The 23,052-nt window shown below is 44.8% G+C and overlaps 1 pseudogene across 1 annotated transcript in view; it reads right to left on the bottom strand.

The window, feature by feature from the left end:
* Nucleotides 1-437: 437 nt before the first annotated feature.
* Nucleotides 438-23,052, bottom strand: part of LOC149441793 (proteinase-activated receptor 1-like) — a 53,131-nt pseudogene continuing 30,516 nt past the window's right edge. Inside the window, exons 3-7 of the transcript XR_016307297.1 lie at nucleotides 22,003-22,113; nucleotides 12,817-12,874; nucleotides 12,115-12,282; nucleotides 9,908-9,934; nucleotides 438-3,839 (exon numbers count right to left, since the gene is read on the bottom strand). The product of XR_016307297.1 is annotated as a proteinase-activated receptor 1-like (transcript). The remainder of the gene's footprint in view (nucleotides 3,840-9,907; nucleotides 9,935-12,114; nucleotides 12,283-12,816; nucleotides 12,875-22,002; nucleotides 22,114-23,052) is intronic.

The raw sequence follows: 23,052 nt of genomic DNA, 5'->3' as shown, positions 1-23,052 counted from the left end.
GCAGTGTCATAGGAATAGCCAGGGTCATCAACAGGCGGACAGCAAGGTACAAAATCAGAAGCAGAGCCGAAGTCAGGAACCAGTATCAAGCAGGAGAGTAATCAGAGTCAGGTCAGGAACAAGCCGAGTCAGCAACAAGGGAATCACACAGGAACAAGCAGGACATGGGGGGAGCTGAAGACCAGTCAGCACTCAACATGGGCAGAGACACCCTTTAAATAGTCCATCTGGCACCAATCTTCGCCGTGCATGTGCGCGATCAGGCATTTCCGTGCGCATGCGCACAACCGATCACTCTTCTCCGGATGTTTCTATGCACATGTGCATTTCTATTTGCAATTCGTCTCACTGGAAATCTCTTACAGGCTGTCTGCTTACTGAGGTCCAAAGGACTCTACATACTCAAAAAATGTTATACTTACACCAAATCAATAGCATGCACCTAATAAATGTATTTTATTCTAATTACTACATATATCATTGGTAAACAAAGCATATACACAAATATAATTGCATTATATTGCTGTGTGACTAATATATTTAAAGTAGATGTAAACACAATTACTAAATTCTCCCAAAAGGCTTAATATATTAAAAGAAATTCAAAAGTAATTTTCATTATATTTAAATCTGCATCTTTTATTAAATACGTAAGGCTTTGTGATCCCGCCATGAACTTGTTTAAGCATTTCCTGTTTTAGGGTGACAATGCTTTGCCCCCGCTTCCTACAACATTGTAATTGTGCTCCTGCATTGTCACCCTGCCATGTAAGTTTGGAAAAGAGACTACAAGCGGCTGTTTCATCACGCATTACACAGAGATGGTCCATCATTGTCACCATCAGGAGATCCACCCAAAGAAATGCCATACAGCCATCATTGGCATACCATCCAACCCTCCCTCAGGACTGCCTTTGTATTGGAACAGAACCTTCAGTTTTGCAGTTCTTGTACATTTCCACCATAGGAATGAAGAGGAGGACACTGAAACTGTCCACTATAGAGAATACGTGTCTGCTGAGCAAATCCACCCATCCATTCATGCAGGTTTCCTCCCATTGACTACCAATGCCCAGGCGTTTTTTCCTCCTACCAATACCAGGTCACTTTTTTCTCTCACTGACACTGTTTTTTACTTTTTGCTATTAAAATGTCATAAATTTAGGCCAAAATGTATTCTGCTCCATGTCTTTGCTAAAAAAAATACCAATATGTGTAAATTAATTGGTTTCCATGAAAGTTATGGCGTCTGCGAATGGCAGTATATACACTGGAATATTTTTTTAATACTAGTAATGGCAGTGATCGGCGACTTATAGCAGGACTGCAGCGGGCATTCTGACACTAACTGATACTAACTGCCACTGACATCTTCAGTGACACTAATACAGTGACCAGTGCTAATAAAAACCGCTGACACTGTACTCATGGCACTGGGCAGGAAGGGGTTAACATCTGGGGTGATCAAAGGGTTAACCGTGTGCTGTTTTACTATGTTGTCTGTGTGTGTTTTATCTTGTAAGCACACTGCTGTGCAGAGCCATACAAAGCAGCATGCTGGAGCTGACAGGTGAGAGATCTGTATTGTTTACATACAGAACTCTCCCCTGTCACTGTTTCTCGGCAATCGCTGGGTGCTGGCAGGGAATCTCTGGCCGGGACCCGTTGATCGACAGTCATAGCCACCAATGGCACGGGTAGGGTGGCACACACGCATTCCCTACCCGGAAATGCAAATTCACATATATATGTGATTTTGCACAGTCTTGCCGCCCTGTAGCAGTATTCGTGTTATGCAGCGGTGGGGAAGCGGTTAATAAATGGAGAAAGACACAGAAGTACCTTATCACCACGATAAATATGGAGAAAGGTCTCCTAGATTTGTAACAAGTCACACTCCGGGGAATATTTATAAAATATTGTCTGCGTAATCATCTCATCAATCACACGGCCATGACAAATAATTCCTGTAGTTTGTCTAAAATGTTTACTTCCTATGATGATCAGCTCCATCTAGTGGCCATAATGAGATATTTTCCTTTAAATCCTCAATTTGGAAGTTCTGCATTATGCCCACTAGATGGAGCTGATCATCATAGGAAATAAAAATATTAGATACATTATGTGTATTATTCATGAAGGCGGTGAGGAGGATTGACACACCCCTACAGAGAGTTTCATTTTATTAAAAATAGACTCCTTAGTGATAAAGGACTTTTTTGGTGAACTAGTGAGAAAAAAGCGAGGATGTTTCTATTTTACACATTATCAGGTATAACTGCAGGATCTCTCATACTGTAAATCGTCCAATAGGGAGCTGTGCAGCATGTAGCTCAGTGATTTAGGTGATCATGAATTGGCCCTCAGGGGGAATTGATAATCACCTAAAGGACTGTTTTTGGTGCACAGATACATCAGGAAAGATACACAATACATTCAGTTTTGTAAGAAGAAGATTTTTTTTCCATTTGCATCTGCTGCACCAAATTCCCTTAGAGTCGTTCATACCTCGGCCCCGGCCTCCAACCCTTCAGGTAGTGTGAGTGACGTCATCGTGCCGTCCACTGAGCAGTGCAATGAGCTGGAGAATATTCACCCAGCATTTCACACACCCGGCTCTTCCAGGAGGAACACGGACATCACTCACACCTCCAGGAAACATCAGAAGCCGGGGCCAAGGTAGTATATGTTATTTGTAATAAGGGGAGTAAAGTGGACCTTAAGCCATTACAGATCTTAGTGACATGTCTGTTATTGGAACATTTGTTCAGGAAAATGACTGTGAGATGAAATATGGAGCCGTGTTCAAATAGCTCATCCCCTCTTATTGGGATGGGTGGATTAGGTCTCCTCTGGTCCTCTCTGGTTGCTGCTCCTTGTGTTTAAGGGAAGACTTTGTACTGGAGGGCGACAATCTTTCTTCCAGCGCAGCAAGCTGCAGACGTGTCTCTGACTCTGGGAGGATGCAAAGTAATAGATGAGAGGATCCAGACAACAGTTGATGCTGCTGATACTGGAAGAGAGGATGTAGGGAATATACAGAGAGGTATCATCATAATCCTTATACAAGTTCACATAGTTAATTAAAGAGATGACATTGGTGGGGCCAAAACAAAGGACAAACACACTCAGCACAACCACGGAGAGGCGGATAGATCGGGATCTCTTATGTGTGCGATCAAAAATTGATCTGCTGAGACTGCGGATGATTCCAATGTAACAGAAAGTTGTAATGAATAATGGTAAGAAAAAGAAAAGTGAGATAAGAGAGATGAAATAGTTATAATAGAAATCAATATAATCAGCAAAGTATTGAATATCATGACAGAATGTGATATCTAGGATAGAAAATTCCCAGGTTTGATCTATTATGAGAAGAGGCACAGTGCTGACCAATGAGATGACCCAGATGACACCACACACCAGCCAGGCTCGGGTCACTGTGCGCCAGGGGAGAGACCGCACCGGGTAGACTACGGCCAGGAAACGGTCCACGCTGATACTTGTCATGAGCAGGATGGAGCAGTACATGTTACAGTAAAATGCTGCCGTGACAAAGTGACACATTCCTTCTCCGAAGATCCAGTCATTTTCTAAGAATCTGTAGACAATATAAAAAGGCAAGACGCTAACAAGCAACGTATCTGCTATGGCGAGGTTCAGCATGTAGACCACTGACGGCTTCCTGACCTTCACCTTCACCAGGAACATGACGATCGCCATGATATTGAGAGGAAGAGCCACGAGGAACACAACAATATAGATCGATGGGGCAAGCCTGGTCACACTCCAATGTGTGAATGCAGTACGTAACACCTGACTGAATTTATAGTCATCATCTGGAAAGAAAACACCAAATATTATCATTAATAAATGAACAAGATACATTTCACTTTTCTTTAACCTCTTCATGTCAACAGTGTGCAAATATGCTGCCACTCGGTGGCTGGGCCTTGATGCTGACCGGCCGCATATTTGTATATCATTGGTAAACAAACATGTGCTGAGAGCGCGCGCCCTGCGCTCTCCCCACACATGTGTCGGCGTCCCATGGAAAGGTCCCGATCTCTCCTTGCGATTGGGACCTCCCGGCATCAGAAACCCCTTGAACTAATAATGTAATAAACTGCCACTTACCAATCAACAGATGTGGTGAAAGAAGCTAAAAAGATCTCACGCCCAGGAAATAATAAAACAAAGTGCATAAAATGTGTAAATGAATGATTCCTGTGAATTTGGCTGCAGCAGATTAAGGCTCCATGCACACTGAGGGGGGGAGGGGGTTAATAACGCTGGTAACATTAGTTGTGTAAAGTCATGTTAAAAACGTGAGTTTTTTCAGTTTAGCATTTAGTGGCGTTTTGCCACGTTTTTTCGTGTTTGCTTTTTTTAGAGGTTTTTTTGACCACAAAATCTTTTTTGGGTTACAAAAAGTCCAAAAACACTGGTTTGCCACGATTTACCACGTTTTACCACTATTTCTGGGGAGTTTTCCAGCCAAAAAACGCCCCTGCCAAAAAACGTTGATTACAATCTATGTGTGCATAGACACATAGGATAACATGCTGGAGAGTTTACTGGCTGTAGAAAAAAAAGGTCAAAAGCCAAATGCAGCCACTGTAAAAACGTCCCGTATGCATGAGGACTAAAAAAAATGCTATATAAACAAAACACTGAGTACAAAAGCCTTATTTCATAAATAAACCGTGCTGCTGTAAACCTACATAACCAATATATAAGACATGACCATGATAAATATTATAGTAATACAAAATAACATGAAAACAAAGTATTCATATATCCAGTGAATAGATCCAAGTTCAAAAGTCCCAGATGAAAAGGTGCTCCTGCAGGAGAAGGTAAAGCAAGTACTCCACTGCTCAGTGCCTCCAGTGTTCCCATACAGACAGACACCCACCACAAGTTGTTGACCTTCTATTGCTAGTCAGGTCAGTAGCACTTGTGTTTGGGGATATACCTCTAAGTCTCCAATGGACTGTTCCTACGGGTGCTTCTCAGATATTTTGTTTGCGCCATGCATGCAAACAAAATATGAGGGAGGGTCTCATAGTGTAAAACCTCATTGATTTTATTAAAACACACAGAAGTATTACAAAAAATTCACACTCTCATTTGTAGGTGCCTATAAGAACCAGCACTGGGTATGCATGGCTTGTATAGGGTGGTAAGGATGGCCATAGCTGTACATGTGTAAGTAACCAGCCTGTGCTCCAACGGGTCCATGTGGCATCACCAGAAGTGACATCAGTGCGTAGACCACGCCTCCACCATTTCATCCTGATTGGACATCTTCAGAAAGACATCCAATGTTGACAAAACCAGTTGAGGTGTGGTCTACGTGCTGACATCACATCTGGTGATGTCACATCCTCCTGCTGGAGCACACGCTGGTTTCTTACACATGAAGTAAGAACTTGTGTCAGTTACAATGGACAATAATCCACAGAGTATTGTATCTGAAAGTCCATATTCTGAACAGTAGGAACACGTAACATCCAGAGAACCATCAAACTTTCTATATTCTCCAAAAAGGAACACGAATACATTGTACAGTTTTCATAGCATGTCTCAATGAGGGGACTCTGCATTATCTTACAATCTATGAACTCGTGGGAGGATTTATAAAGGGAGTTCAGCTTTAAGAATAAAGGAATACTTCTGAGTGTTTAGGAGAGTAACATACAGTATATGGACACATGACTTACAAATATGCAGCCCACTGGAAAGCGTCCAGGGCAAAGGAGGAACATTATCCAAATAAAATGGACTCTGTATATATCCAGAGCATGGCCTTATAGTGAGCACTTCATCATCTTCTGAAATGAACAATGAGGACAACACAAATAGTAGAGAACATTTCACTATATTTTATGTAGAGTATGGCAAGCATCTGGGAGGAGGAACATCAAAGTCCCACATAACCAACAAAGGTTTAAGTGATGGAACAATATGATTGATGCCCTGCACAAAAGCTCACAACAGGGAGTGTGAAATAATGGCTTTCTGAAAGAACATCAAGGCTAAATATTGATCCTTGATCATACTCAAGGCCATCCCTTATCAACTCAGTTGGAATTGGAGAAATGCCAAGAATTGGTCCACATTGTACGCACATAATACTCATGAGGATGAATCGAAAAGCCTCACACCATGCAAATAAGACTTAGATAAATCATCTTTCTTGCTTTCAGCTTGGTAGGAATGACTGAACTTAATAACTGAACTGAATATCTTCCTCAGAAGTAAGCTTTCCAGGTGTCCTATAGCAGGGGGACTTTGGAAATGCAAGAGCTCCAACCAGAGCCAGGCTCTTGGGAGCAGTGGACTGGCCAAATGCAGGGCCATCTTTTGAAAATGATGGTCCTTCACCACCAACACCAAAGAACCTCTGGTAAGGTGGAAAGTTTGGGACATGTAGGAATCCCTTATGCCCACTGATGACAGGAATCCCCCTAACTGGAGAGAGAGGTCAAATATGGGTGAAATTTGCCCTTCAGTTTTACAGTTGTAGAGAGGCTACAGCAGAACTTCTTTTTCTCTGGAATCATAATAAGAACTCCCTGAGAAGGAAGATGATTGAGAGCTTGCAAAAGAGACACATTTCTTTTGCAGATAAAAGAAATATTTAAAAGTGTGAATTGTGGAGGAGGAAAGCTCTGAAATTGCAGCTTTTAGCCCTGAGCCAATGCACAGCAAACTCACTTGTCCTCTATGACCACCGGTCACATAAGGCTTTCATTTAGACAAGAGATTGTCGCACCTACAGAGGGCATATACCACTACATAATTAATCATTCTCCAGTGGGTATTGCTGGGCAAATCTCTTCCGTGGAATGAACACATTGTCAGGAGAACCCAGCTTGCATTCAAAATTTCCTTAAAGTGGAGTTTCACTCACCTGTCAAAAAAAAATAAAAGTCAGCAGCTACAAAAACTGTAAAAAAAAAAATAGCCATTTACCTGTCCCTCGGCCCCGTGGTGTGTCCCCCGCAGCCCATTTGACCGGCTGTCCTGGATTCCAGGAGGCCGGCATCTTCAGTGTGGGCACTCGGCTGTGATATCTTGTGGCTTCACAGCCGGGTACCCACTGCGCATGCGCGAGTAATACTGCACTCCGTGAATGGTCCTGTAGTCTTTTGGGACCTGTCACGTGTCCCAAGGACAACAGAGAGGGAGGGCACCATCTGTTTCTTTTTGCCTAGGCGATCGGACCGGAAATGGGAGCGGGTACCTGTCAAATTCGGGTACCCTCCCCCCCCCCCACTCCCCAAAGGTGCCAATCCTTAATGGGGAATGGGGGAGCAGTCCTTAAAGCAAAACGTCCCCTTTTGCGTGAGGATGAACAGGGAACTATGAGGACCTTGTGGTGCCTGTCATGACCCAGGGGTGGACTTTCTGAGAAGAGAAGTGCCTCCTCAAGAAATTGCCTGAACATTTTCTGAGTCTGGCAAAGAGTCCTTGGAAAACTGAATCTTCTGCCTCTATATCCTCAGGTATGCTGTAGTCCATTTCAGCGTCATCCCCTGCAAGTTCCTCCTCCCCTAAAAATATGCAAGAAGGGAAGGAAAAGCCTAATTTCATAAGCATGATGGTTCCTGTAATGCAGGCAAAAACTCTTCTTTTGTCACAGAGGAACTGGAGGAAAGGTGCCGCTGAGGTAGTGTAAGTACCTGATAAGAGAAGAGAGTCAGAACCTCAAGGAATACATTGAACCCCTGGGGAACAGTACCAGGGGATCACACCTAGGTTCTTTCCTACCTGACTGAGGTATTAGGGACCCACCCCCCTGTGTCCCCACTTCTCTGCCATCTGTTAAACACATGGATTGCTCACACCACAAATGGGACAATCCCAGCCAGTTGAGAGTACACTGTGCAACCACCAACAGCGCACAGGTTACACTAGGAGACTAAGACACCAGCATCCCCACCAACTTCCACAGGTGTACTCACATGATCCTGGAGGCCCGATGAGGATGGGAGTGTCAAGGATAAACATTGCTTCAACTGTATCTATACTTTGGGATGTCAGTGTTAACTGGGGAGTGTCACTTCCATAGCTGAAGCTGCTGCGGTCTTTCCTGCACCACCAGGTTATCCTGATGCTGTTACAAAGCAGGCAGTATTGCTGCTGCCATAACACCCCACTTCTGTAAGGCCTCCAGGTGGCTTCTCAGCACTGCCACTGAAACATGGTGATGGAGCCGCCTGAAAAGCAGCCAGGATTTCTTAATTCCTCCTCATTGTGGTTCTACCACATCCTGGAGGGAGCGCAGTGCAGGCCAGGCAGCCTGGCCAAAAGCAGGGACACAAGATGACACCACATCAGCAGCCACTTCTCCAACAATAAACATACTGAACAAGTAAAAATAGCAAATAATCCCACGGGGTCAATTCCCTAACCCTATTGTCCATGTACCAAAGGAGAGGGGGGAGGGGAAAACTAGACAATTACCAACAGGACTACCAGGGGCTACCAGTCTAGCCTCAGTGCCTCTCCCCTTCCCAGGGGAAGGGATCCAATTTTCACCCCTTATGATGAGCCTTAAGGATCTCCCATGCTAGGATTCATTATCTTGGACCTGTATAGCACCCTACTGGACCACACCTTGGCAATAAATCAATGTGCAAGGTTCCATAAACTCAAGGTCCTGTTCGAATACATTACAGGCTGTCCCCACATCTCGTCCTCTCTGTCCAGTGCAGGGGTCCAGGTAGCAGTTTTCTAAATGATAATAACTGTAGGAATGAATCCCTATAGGACCATTCTCCACATCCCAGTTGTAACTGTTGAGAATCTGGTAACATCATGCAGAGAGCTACACAGCAGAGACCATCAACTTCTGACAATGGCAAAAAAAACAAGATCCTTCTTGTATGGAAGGGTTATATAGGAAGGGACTTCCTGTTATGTTGCCAGTGTCCAATCACCTGTCGGTGGTGTATAACCCTATGAGTAGGGATTATTATGGCTGCTATGTGTCCCATAATGTACGATAAAGAAAAATAGTTTTATTGTTAAAGAATTACCACTGATTGAGAAATATTAACAGGATGCTAGAAATGAAAATACCCTAAAAAATTATACACCCATTAAAAATACTCTTGCTATTTACAATAACAGAAGCAGAAAATGAAGCTTATATTAGGTGATTGTAAACCTGTCGTCCAATTGTTATGGAAAATACAGTAATCGAGGTTTATGTTTATCTATTGTGTGGGGTCGTCAGGCCATCACCTTGCATTTTGCACACATGCTAATGTTGTTAGTGAATGTGATGTATGTAATGCGTGCATGACATCTACGTGATGATGTCATCGTGTGAGATACGTGTAACATATGTAAAGGAAGTGGATCCAAAAAGACCTATAAAAAGCAGTCGTCCTAATTGACAGTGGCACCTATTATTTGTGTGTATGTGAAGGGTAATCACATTTTTGGAGTATGTTTATGGCAATATAGAAGTACTTTTTGTAACTTCAGCCAATAGACAGCGATGAAACTTGTATATGTTGGGTGAAGGATTATCGGTTGGGATGATAATGCCAATGTTAAGGAACTTGCTTCATGCTTAAATGTGCAATTATGTGATAAAATGGTTTTGGGGGAAAAGCTAAGATATTTTAGAGGATATTCAATTTTGGGAGAGATGTTTCTGCATGAGTTAATTGCTTGTTTTATCCAGGAGTGCAAGTAAAATCTATACTTACCTGATCCTTCCATCCTCCGGAAAACAGTGCTTCCCCATGTCCAGCGGTGGACTGTTCCTGGCGTCCTCGCATCCAGAGCCGGTCTATGGGCATGAAGACGTCAGGAACTTACCCCAATTAATGTCAGGACAGTAATGTGATATAAATTAAGTTACGTTGTATAATAAGTTCCTTACCCATAATGACAAACGTAGATTCATTATCTGCAAAAGTGTAAGAGGAAAGTGTTAGAGAATTGTACAATAAGATCTACAATGCAGTTATTTTATTACACAATTGGTTCATTTATTATTATTTTACCTTCTTCTATCCATGTTAAGCATTGTTATTTGAAACTGCAAGAGTAATGAACAGTAAATTGATTGATCAGTATAAAGAACGCTTCTCCCAATCCTGTTCCTAATAACATGACAGGTCCTCTCACCCCAATCCTGTCCATAATAACATGACAGGTCCTCTTACCCCAATCCTGTCCATAATAACATGACAGGTCCTCTCACCCCAATCCTGTCCATAATAACATGACAGGTCCTCTTACCCCGATCCTGTCTATAATAACATGACAGGTCCTCTTACCCCGATCCTGTCCATAATAACATGACAGATCCTCTTACCCCAATCCTGTCCATAATAACATGACAGGTCCTCTTACCCCGATCCTGTCTATAATAACATGACAGGTCCTTTTACAACACAGAGTTCTGTACAGAGGGAGCCATCTGTCAGTTTCTCATCCCTGCTTTGCTGAAAGATCTTTTAGTATAGGCAGCACACAGTCAGGGGCGGACTGACCATTATGAAACTCGGGCACTGCCTGAGGGCCCCGGGGTCAGTAGGGGGCCCCATGAGATGCCCCTGGTACCTTTTTCATAGGCTTTTTTGAGTTTGGGCAAGGACACAGGGGCCCCATGATCCCCTATTGCCCGGGGGCCCCATAAGTTGTCAGTCCACCCCTGCACACAGTACAGACATTATGTATAGTTAGGCACACATTTAACCCCTTGATCACCCTGGATGTTAACCCCTTCCTAGCCGGTGTCATTAGTGCAGTGACAGTGTATAGTATTATCATGAGTGACGTTGGATCCACTTCGGGGGACTTTTTTTAAAGTTTATATTTAATAAAGAACTTGTCAAGGACAGCCTCCTGTCATTTTTACACTACACTTTTTTTTGTGAATAGGTAGCATACTCATTGACATGGGGGGGGGGGGGTGGCTGGAATCTGGGGGCCCCCTAGTTAAAGAGGACTTCCGGATTCCGATAAGCCCCCCACCCCCAGACTCCCACAACCACAGTCTAGGGTTGTGGGGAAGAGGTCCTTGTACCCATCAACAAGCACAACCTCCATTTTTGGGCATGTTGCCTGATATGGTTCAGTAGGGGGAGGGTGGCGCTCGCTCATCCCCTCCTTTTTCTGACCTGCTGGGCTGCATGCTTGGATAAGGGTCTGGTATGGATTTTGGGGGGGAACCCTCATGCCATTTAAAAAAAAATGTTAGCACGGGGGTTCCCCTCAAAATCTATACCAGACCCAAAGTGCTTGGCATGGATGGGGGGAAACCACATCGTTTTTTTTTTAAATGTTTAATTGTCGGGCAATGCCAACAATTATTTTTACATCTTTTAACCCCACTGACAGCTGAATCATGAATGAATGTCTCACTACTAAAATACCGCATGACAGAATAATATAACTCCTGTGGTATTGTAGTAACTGAGCGTATCTTATCACATACTCAGATGCAGTAAGATACCGCTCAGTATATTGTTCCTGTTCGAAGTTCACGGTCGAACATTCTGTAGGTTTGAACTGAAGGGGGGTGTTCGGCCCATCACTAATTGTTGTATGTCAGCTTCCCATCTTCATGTTAAAATACATTGGAGGTCGCGGGTGATTTACTGAAAATGTTAATTCTCCTACGCTAGTTCTGACCTTCGGACTTCCTCCAACACTGACTTAGAACAAACATGATGCAAGTTTATCGTAAAAACAAAAGTCCTGATCTGCAAACTGTTCAGGGTCTGTGGAGGAGGGTCAGCCTGGCAAGAAGAATATGCAAAAGAAAGGCCATTAATGCCCCTTGCTCCAGGCTTCCTCTGGATGGTGTAGACAGTAAAGGGGAGAAGGTTAGGGGAAGGTGAGGGAGCCGAGACATGACCTCTGTATCAGAAAATGCTGTGCCCCTGACATAGGAAGATGAATGAAAAACACACAGAATTGTTAATAAAATAAAGGAAAAAGTCACAAACAACTGGATGAGATGATTCTGCAGAGTTTGGTGATCCCGTCTGCAATGGTGAGATCAGATCCCCATGAGGTAAAGGTTCAGGTAAAATGCTACATAACGAGAGTCAATATTATCATCCCGGAGTGGCTTACCATTTGTGAAATGATCCCCTTCCAGTGTAAAGGCCTGAACCTGGACATCTTGGAGCACGACGCTCACATTGGGACCAATCCTCAATATCACTTCTTCAGAAGTAAATGAATGTCCAAGTGGGGTAACCCAGGATTTTAGTAACACAAAGTCTCTTATGTCAGTCTCATCTGTAAACCAAAAACACATAGATTACATGTGAGCATGACTGCCAACTGGAAGAAGACAAATGATGTATCATCAGAGGATGGTATACATAGGAGACAAGGCTGGACATGGCTAGAGATGGTATACAAAGAGAATGATGCTATACCTGTATAGACTAATCTACTGTACAAGGCAGCCCAGCTGAGCACCATGAGGGCCATTACCCAAGCTAACAATTACAAAATATAAGCAGGGTGAACAAGATCAATGCATGGATACAAGGCTGAGCTCAGCTAGGACTATTATACCAGGAACCCTTCATAAAGAGCACAGCAGGTGTACAGACCAGGGAACTCAACTCAGGGATGGTGGGAGCCCCTCATAAAGGGGAAAACAAGTGTACAGGTTCTGGAGCTCATTGCAGGGATCTCACCAGTAGGCTCTTTAAAAGACAGAAAAGACTGCGGGGTGTAACACCACTAGCCTCCACCACTGGTCAGTTGAATAAACTTCATGTTTAATAAATATTAATAAATTAGAATTATTTATTGTATTACCTTCTTTCCGTATGCGAGTATAAATCTCCTCCAGGTAAAACGAACTCTTCATCTTGTTCTACAAAAGAATAGTACAAATGGGTCCTTCAATACAATTGTTACTAGTTGTGTCCCACATATTATACTGTATGTATTACTGCTGGTGCAATGCATTGTGTCATGCTTTTGGGCACCTTTGCAGCCCATTTCCATGAATTGCCCCCCCCCCCCCCAGGACAGAGGGTGGAGTAGGGGGTGGAGCTAATAGCGGTGTGATAAGTAAAACCGTTCTCCAGGCTTGTCCTTCAGGAGCCACAGGAGCCAGTGATAGCAGAGAGATGGATGTGGAGAAGATCTGACAGTGTTCTCAGCCCTCCTGGAACTATGAAGCTATTGTACACTGTAGACTTTGCAGAGATAGCGAGTAATAAAGGTTCTGGAGCAGAGCGAGCCAATCTCATCACTCTGCTGGCATTGATCACTTTGTAAGCCCCCCATGTGATGACTGTAGGACCCCCACTAATAGGAGGACCATCCGGGAGAGGAGAGAGGACATATGAGAAAGACTATCCTCCCTCCACCGGCCATGTCTGTACCAGTCAGTATGCACTGCTCTCCTACATGGAGCCTGGACCTAATGGGTGCACAGTGCTCTGCGCTCTGCAGGGGAGGGGACAGTGAAGTCAACACAAAGAAAGGAGGAACGGGCTGGGATGGTGAGAAAAGTGGGCGGGCATTGTGACAGACAGCAAGAGGAGGAGGGGAGCTCCAAAAATGGACAATGCTGGTTGTCCTAGATCATCATCATCATATGGTGCCACCAACACCATAACAACCATTGAGGCTATGCAGCCATGCTGCCTGCACCCAGAAACATGTGATGTTGTGTGGCCCAGATGCCTGCACCCAGAAACATGTGATGTTGTGTGGCCCAGATGCCTGCACCCAGAAACATGTGATGTTGTGTGGCCCAGATGCCTGCACCCAGAAACATGTGATGTTGTGTGGCCCAGATGTCTGCACCCAGAAACATGTGATGTTGTGTGGCCCAGATGCCTGCACCCAGAAACATGTGATGTTGTGTGGCCCAGATGCCTGTACCCAGCAATATGTGATGTTGTGTGGCCAGATGCCTGCACCCAGAAACATGTGATGTTGTGTGGCCCAGATGCCTGCACCCAGAAACATGTGATCTTGTGTGGCCAGGTGCCTGCACCCAGAAACATGTGATGTTGTGTGGCCAGGTGCCTGCACCCAGAAACATGTGATGTTGTGTGGCCCAGATGCCTGCACCCAGAAACATGTGATGTTGTGTGGCCCAGATGCCTGCACCCAGCAATATGTGATGTTGTGTGGCCAGATGCCTGCACCCAGAAACATGTGATGTTGTGTGGCCCAGATGCCTGCACCCAGAAACATGTGATGTTGTGTGGCCAGGTGCCTGCACCCAGAAACATGTGATGTTGTGTGGCCAGGTGCCTGCACCCAGAAACATGTGATGTTGTGTGGCCCAGATGCCTGCACCCAGAAACATGTGATGTTGTGTGGCCAGGTGCCTGCACCCAGAAACATGTGATGTTGTGTGGCCAGATGCCTGCACCCAGAAACATGTGATGTTGTGTGGCCCAGGTGCCTGCACCCAGAAACATGTGATGTTGTGTGGCCCAGATGCCTGCACCCAGAAACATGTGATGTTGTGTGGCCCAGATGCCTGCACCCAGAAACATGTGATGTTGTGTGGCCCAGATGCCTGCACCCAGAAACATGTGATGTTGTGTGGCTCAGATGCCTGCACCCAGAAACATGTGATGTTGTGTGGCCAGGTGCCTGCACCCAGAAACATGTGATGTTGTGTGGCCCAGATGCCTGCACCCAGAAACATGTGATGTTGTGTGGCCCAGATGCCTGCACCCAGAAACATGTGATGTTGTGTGGCCCAGATGCCTGCACCCAGCAATATGTGATGTTGTGTGGCCAGGTGCCTGCACCCAGAAACATGTGATGTTGTGTGGCCAGGTGCCTGCACCCAGAAACATGTGATGTTGTGTGGCCCAGATGCCTGCACCCAGAAACATGTGATGTTGTGTGGCCAGGTGCCTGCACCCAGAAACATGTGATGTTGTGTGGCCAGGTGCCTGCACCCAGAAACATGTGATGTTGTGTGGCCCAGGTGCCTGCACCCAGAAACATGTGATGTTGTGTGGCCCAGATGCCTGCACCCAGAAACATGTGATGTTGTGTGGCCCAGATGCCTGCACCCAGAAACATGTGATGTTGTGTGGCCCAGATGCCTGCACCCAGAAACATGTGATGTTGTGTGGCTCAGATGCCTGCACCCAGAAACATGTGATGTTGTGTGGCCAGGTGCCTGCATCCCAGCAACCATTGACACGTAAAGGCTAATGCAGGCCATAGATAAAAAAAAATGAAAAATCGGTCTTTTAATAGGCCGACGTTACCACCAATGGTAAAAAAAAAAATCGTCCGATTTTCGTCCCGTCTACGGCTGGCATTTAAACTTCTGTCCCTTGCAGAGAGCTCCGCTATTAAATTTGACATGAAAAAGTCTTGTGGTTGCAACAATGTATCTATTTGTATCCATTTCAGATACAGATGTTTTTATTCGGATACAAATAGATACATTGTTGCAACTGCAATACTTTTTCATGTCAAATATAATAGCGGATTGGATTTCTTCTTCTTCTTTTTCTTCTTCTTCTTCTTGTAGGTCATGGCTCATGTGCAGATTTTTTATCGGTAAAACGATCGACCGATTTGCCCATCATTGCCGGGAAAACCGGCTGATCGGCAAAATTGGCCGTTTTTTTCAAACTTTACCAATTAAAAAAATGTGCCAAAACTCTGAAAAATGGCTGACCAATTAACCCATTAACAGTGCGAAAATCGTCCGATTTTTTTTTCCGTCCGAAAAATCGGCTGATTTTCGACCCGTCTATGGCCTGCATAAGTTCACCTTTTCAGGCAGAATTTGACTTTTCATAATAAATAGAAGCCTTTTCTAATATTTTTCTGCCCAAACCATCCTAATGTGCTTATCTCTCACAGTCCATGGCAGCCTTCAGGCCCGGATCACGTTAGTGTATCCCACGGGCTGTTGTGGCCACGTTTCACCCATGGAAACCATGTTGTAATTTTGACCATGGGCTTTCTGTGTGGTTCCCGCACCCACAATCACATGGTGATCATGTTGTGGGATGTGATGCGTGGGGGTGCCATTCATAATTAACGCCACCCCCCCACAAGAGAAACACAATATGACTGTGGGTGGTTGCAGGGACAGGTGTGATTATTGCAGCAGTCGCAGTCATAGTGTGAACCAGGGGTCAGTCTGCACCTCTCTGGTCAGAATTTTAAACAATACATTCTGGAGCCATCACTTCCTGTAGCATCATGTGACCATCCAAGAAACTTCATATTCCATTGTGCACTGTCATAATGTATCAAAAATGGAGTGTTTTACTTCTCTGGACCTCACCTCCCTCATCACTATACCCCCTCCTTTTTATTTCCACCCACTTTCCTACTTCTTCCTTTAAGGTAGCCATACACCATACAATCTGATTGTACAGTCTCCTTTAGATCTCCCATCAGCTTTACAGCATAATGGCCATCCGGATTTGATACAAACTGAGTAGGTTTTTCTGGTGGGTCCTCCTGTTCTATAATTTTGGTAAATTTAAAGGAAATTGTTCAGATATTGTATGTAACACCCTGCTGTAATACTGGCTGCAGGATGTTAAATGGACACAAGATGGCAGTGTTGTGCAGCTCAGTTATACAGACTTTGTTGAAGAAAAGCTTTGTTGGACTTGTAGGCTGATAGCAGGACTTTGCTGCTTAATAATGAGCTAACAAACTACATTTCCCAGAGGGACTGGCTAAGGGGGCGGGGACAGCTAAATACAGAAGCCTGGGAATCAGAGGACACGACATGAACAGTGAGAGCCAGAGAGCAGGTGTGAGGAGATGGCTGTGCGGGATACTGGAGAGCCGAGCTGGACCAGACTGCAGAGAGTGAAAGAGAGGAGGAATCATTGACCGCTGACAAGCCGGACTGACAATCCTGCGAGCAGGCAGACCGAAGTGCTTTCATCTGCATTGCTCTATGATGGAGGGATTGAGGGAACACGGGGGCCCCCTACAGAGAGACTATCTGCTATATGACCGAGGCTACCAATCAGGTGAGAGAGCTCCATACTCAAATCATCTAAGTTACAAGTGACATTACTAAGCTCAATGTCTTTCTTTCCCGTTCAGCACCCTCTGCTTCACAAGTTATTGTGCTAAGGCTGAGATTGTCTGGCCTATCCTGCCCTGTGGCCTACTGATTATTACACTCTCAGCACATTGAATCTCAGGATTCTGCTGCAATATATGCATTCTGCAGATCAAGATACATTCATGTCTCAGTTACAGTCTGTTCTACTCATCAAGGAACTTCCTTATCACCCTAGATTGACACCTTTTAATGAGGAATGAACCCCTCCTAACACTGCTTCCTCCTCGTTCCACAATCTCAGTCTAATCTCAGATTTTACTCTGTGTGGTAAAGAAATATCATCCAAATTCAACCTCACTTAAAGGAGAAGTTCCCTTCCTTTGTGTTTACACTCTCTTGAAGAAATCTTGCCTCTACATCAAGAAAAATTTAAACCCTCCTGTGCACCAACTAGGGCCCCATCAAGCATGCAGAAGATTGGACACCTCTGTGTTAAAGGGACAAAATGGACAAAAAAGGGACATTGATATATCTAATTAAATACCCCCTTTTTCAGAGTTAAACCCAGCCCCCAGTAACTGAGAGCCCAAACATGATTTGCAGGACATCTAAGAATTGATTGAAGTGGTGCTGAGTTGCAACCCTTATTAGAGTCTTCTGAGAGTGTTATCTGTTACCCCAGTGTTTCTCAACCTTTTTTCAGTCAAGGCCCCCTTTAAAATTATGAACAGTCTTGAGGCATCCCATTCTAAAATGTGAAAAACTGTTCTAATAGTTCTATATAACGCAGCGACACCCACACATGTACAGTCAAGTCCATAAATATTGGGACATGGACACAATTCTAACATTTTTGGCTCTATACACCACCGCAATGGATTTGAAATAAAACAAAGAAGATGTGCTTTAACTGCAGACTGTCAGCTTTAATTTGAGGGTATTTACATCCAAATCAGGTGAACGGTGTAGGAATTACAGCAGCTTGCATATGTGCCTCCCACTTGTTAAGGGACCAAAAGTAATGGGACAATTGGCTTCTCAGCTGTTTCATGGCCAGGTGTGTGTTATTCCCTCATTATCCAAATTACAATGAGCAGATAAAAGGTCCGGAGTTCATTTCAAGTGTGCTATTTGCATTTGGAATCTGTTGCTGTCAACTCTCAAGATGAGATCCAAAGAGCTGTCACTATCAGTGAAGCCATCATTAGGCTGAAAAAACAAAACAAACCCATCACAGAAATAGCAAAAACATTAGGCGTTGCCAAAACAACTGGTTGAAACATTTTTAAAAAGAAGGAACGCACCGGTGAGCTCAGCAACACCAAAAGACCCGGAAGACCACGGAAAACAACTGTGGTGGATGAGCGAAGAATTCTTTCCCTGGTGAAGAAAACACCCTTCACAACAGTTGGCCAGATCAAGATCACTCTCCAGGAGGTAGGTGTATGTGTGTCAAAGTCACCAATCAAGAGAAGACTTCACCAGAGTGAATACAGAGGGTTCACCACAAGATGGAAACCATTGGTGAGCCTCAAAAACAGGAAGGCCAGATTAGAGTTTGCCAAACGATATCTAAAAAAGCCTTCACAGTTCTGGAACAACATCCTATGGACAGATGAGACCAACATCAACTTGTACCAGAGTGATGGGAAGAGAAGAGTATGGAGAAGGAAAGGAACTGCTCATGATCCGTCGCATACCACCTCATCAGTGAAGCATGGTGATGGTAGTGTCATGGCGTGGGCATGTATGGCTGCCAATGGAACTGCTTCTCTTGTATTTATTGATGATGTGACTGCTGACAAAAGCAGCCGGATGAATTCTGAAGTGTTTCGGGAATATTATCTGCTCATATTCAGCCAAATGCTTCACAACTCATTGGACGCTTCACAGTGCAGATGGACAATGACCCAAAGCAGTAGTATTCCAATGTTTCTCTTCTCCCTCAGCTTTTCTCCATCACTGAGCTAATGTGACCCCAAAAGTGATGGAGAGGGCAGGGAGAGGGTTAAACCAGGATGCTGTATAGGCAGCTGACGTCCTCCTTATCCACTGATGATGTCATTGGTTGTCAGAACGCCGGCAGCTAGAAGGTCGTAATGCTGCACAATGAAAACCTGTGGCTTTGTGTAACTAAACGACAGGCTTGTTCCACCCGCTGGCTTGTATACAAGTTTTGGGCAATTTTTGGACATTTTTGCCAAGGCATCCCTGAAGAAACCCCAAGGCACCCCTGAAGAAACCCCCAGGCACCCCTGAAGAAACCCCCAGGCACCTCTGGGTACCTGGGCACCCTGGTTGGGAATAGGCTGTGTTCTCCAATGCACATGTTCTCTTGTCATTTTATTGTGCTGCATTCTGACCTCAATATCGGCAAAATATCAATCCACTCTAAACTGTGTGTGAGTCTAGTTTATGGTTTTATCCAGGGGGTGCTCCTGGTCCAAGGTCTAGGGTGGAGTCAGCGGGGGTGGGGCTTTCAAGGCAGGCTCAGGACAGACAGGGAACCTGACAAATACTCAAGGGGGTAGGTCTACATATACAATCAGGTTGCGTAGTGTGTGGCCAGCTTTATACAAGTACATAGGAGAAAGCGGATGGAGACACTCGGTGGTCATTGTCCCTGTGCAAACACACCAATGTCACTTTCAGGCCCCATCCACACCTCGTGTAGTGGGGCGCATGTTCTTGGGCAGAGTTTTTCCCTTGACACTCATAGGGCAGCCCATTGATTTCGATGGCCTTCTCTTTGAGCAACAAATGTGGCAAAGTACCTCTTGGGACAGTTTGGCATGTTGCTGTTTGCACATTTTTTACTGCGTTTTTTGCTGCATTTGTCTCACGTTTTTTCACTCGGCAAGATGTGTGTTTGCTTCCATGTTTGGAGTGTTATTAACAATTAGTGACACTGAAAGCGTGACTAGGTGTATAAATATGGTCATACACTATGCAATCTGATTGTATGATTTCTGTACAATCGTCTTTAGATTTACCAACACTATATAATAGGACACACCTATCAATCCAATCACTCTGTGTCCAATCAGGCAGGCCCTTGAGCTACATAATTGATGGTAGAGCTAAAGGAGCATATAGAAAATGGGATAACCGGGACACTACCAAATGTGGACTATAATGAAAATTGTATTGAAAATAAGGGAAAACCCTAGAGAGGGGGTCAAAAATATAATAGACTAAATAGTAGCCCCCATGTATATAGCCGACTCACTTGGAAATAGTCATGTGGTGTCCTCAGGGCCCAAACATAACTGAGGGAACAAGGGAAACAATGACGAAGGCAAAGAGTGTCTGGGACAGACGGGTCCAAAAAAGGTCAAACTGCGGCTTGTATTATAACCTCTGACCTCTTTTGGACCCGCTTGACCCAGACACTCTTTGCCTTCGTCATTGTTTCCCTTATTCCCTAGAGCTAAAGGAGATTGTACAATCAGGTTGTATAGTGTATGATGAGCTTTACAGACTTCCAGGGACACACTGTGGAGCACCGTAGTAGTTCATTGAAGCTTCCTGTCAGAATATCTGCTTGACCGTACACCCCATACATCCCTTACAATCCCGTACACCCCATACATCCCGTACATCCCGTACATCCCATACACCCCATACATCCCGTACATCCCGTACGTCCCATACATCCCATACATTCCGTACATCCGGTACATCCCTCACATCCCGTACACCCCATACATTCCATACATCCCTCACATCCCGTACACCCCATACATTCCGTACATCCCATACATCCGGTACATCCCTCACATCCCGTACACCCCATACATTCTGTACATCCCTCACATCCCGTACACCCCATACATTCCGTACATCCCTCACATCCCGTACACCCCATACATTCTGTACATCCCTCACATCCCGTACACCCCATACATTCCGTACATCCCTCACATCCCGTACACCCCATACATTCCGTACATCCCGTACATCCCGTACACCCCATACATTCCATACATCCCGTACATCCGGTACATCCCACACACCCCATACATTCTGTACATCCCGTACATCCGGTACATTTCATACATCCCATACATCTCATACATCCCGTACACCCCATACACCCCATACATCCCATACACTCCATACACCCCATACATCCTGTACATCCCGTACATCCCACACATCCCATACACTCCATACACCCCATATATCCTGTACATCCCGTACAACCCATACATTCCATGCATTCCGTACATCCCATACATCTCATACACCACATACACCCTGTACATCCCGTACAACCCCATAAACCCCATACATCCCATACATACCATACCTCCCATACACCCTGTACATCCCACACATCCCATACACCCTATAGACCCCATACATCCAACACATCCTGTACACCCTGTACATCTCATACACCTTATACACCACATACACCCCGTACATCCCATACATCTCATACACCTTATACACCCCATACACCCCGTACATACCATACATCTCATATGGCAAGCAGGTATTCTGACAGGTCTGCAGGAGACCTGCATGACATCAGCAATCTACTGATCTCTGGTGCAATGCTTTCCAGGCTCTTTTGGACAAAAATAATAAATGCACATTGTTTTACTTGCAAAAAAATGTACATTTATTATTTTTGTCCAAAAGGTGATCTTATCCTTTAAGCTATCTTTGGATCCTGCTGGATTAGTACATTGCACACGGGGATCCTGTCCATACAGGCCGGGTCACGGCATAAAGTGGTATTTGAAACAGACCATTGCTACCTAATACAAAATTCCAAACTGTCCGCCTCATATTGTCTGATATCTGTAGATCACATATCCCCTCTTATTAAAAACAGCTTCCCATGATACCGACCTGTTGTCATCTCTGTACCCCCTGGACAGTCTGGGGTTTTTCAGACATATTGTACCCTCCATGTCCCATCATTACACCCCTCCCCCAGTCTGTGCCCTCCATACCTCTCTGAATGTCAGGGAAAGATGTCCTCCTGGAAAGTACAGTCTCAGCCCCACGTCATCATGATTACAATGTCCATAAACCTTTGTGGTTGGAGGTGATGGGATGGTGATCTGTGGAACACAACAAGCACATGGATCAGTGTGAGACAGACCGGGGCCATGACCTAAAAATGCTTTTATGGCAAACTGCATAACATTTGTGTAGCTCCCTCCTAGTTTGGTGCTAGGTTTACATAGTGAGCTTTAGCTTGGTATTTGATAGGTAAATGTAATATCCCACTGTAGTCTGAGTGGCTGTAAAAAGCATGGTCAGATCTCTGTACTCGGTGAGCTGTGATCACTTAGTTAGGTCTGCTCTGTGTGCTCAGCTGCTACCAGTCTACCTATAGCTTCCTCTGTATCCAGGAGACTGTAGAGGTTTCTGGATGATAGGTGTGGCATTATGCAGAAGGTAACATGAATATTGATAGAGCCCCAACCTATTGACCAGGGAGAGGCTCTGAAGGCATGCTGGGTAGCAGGATTTATTCAGTGAGCACTGAAGTTCTGGATCTTTCCTGCATAGGATCGTCCAAGCCTGAGAGAGGGCACACTGCCCTCCCAGACAACTACTGCCATGTGGCTTCAGGAGGGTGACCTGAGGGCCTGAATGCTAAGTCCTGGGTTCTGCTGTGCTGACTGAGGGGCCGTCTACTGAAGATCTGGTCTGGTATCACGGAGGAAGGCATCCAGCTACTCTTAGGCCTTGTGAGTACAGACACCCCTAAAGGATCTTAGAGACTAAGTGCTGGTTAACCCCTTCTAATGCTAGGGAGTCAGGTGCGGGTCTACCACAGGGCTGGTGTCCACCTGGCCTACATTTAAATGGGGTATTGCTCTGGGGCTCTAAAGAAGTTACTGATACTACCACTGTTACTGCTACTACTACTACCATTTACTACTGCCCTAAAGCTGAAGGCCGATTGTTTGATTCAAGCAGAAACTCTGACATAGCTTGCTCTAAAGATTAGATAAAGTTCTCAAGTGTACATAGATCTTATTTTTGGAGTA

The sequence above is a fragment of the Staurois parvus genome, unplaced genomic scaffold, assembly GCF_062004578.1.
Source record: "Staurois parvus isolate SC_StPar_1 unplaced genomic scaffold, SC_StPar_1.0 ptg000947l, whole genome shotgun sequence".
Classification (NCBI taxonomy): domain Eukaryota; kingdom Metazoa; phylum Chordata; class Amphibia; order Anura; family Ranidae; genus Staurois; species Staurois parvus.
The sequence above is the reverse complement of the archived record's forward strand: the minus strand, read 5'-3'. Positions and strand labels throughout refer to the sequence as shown.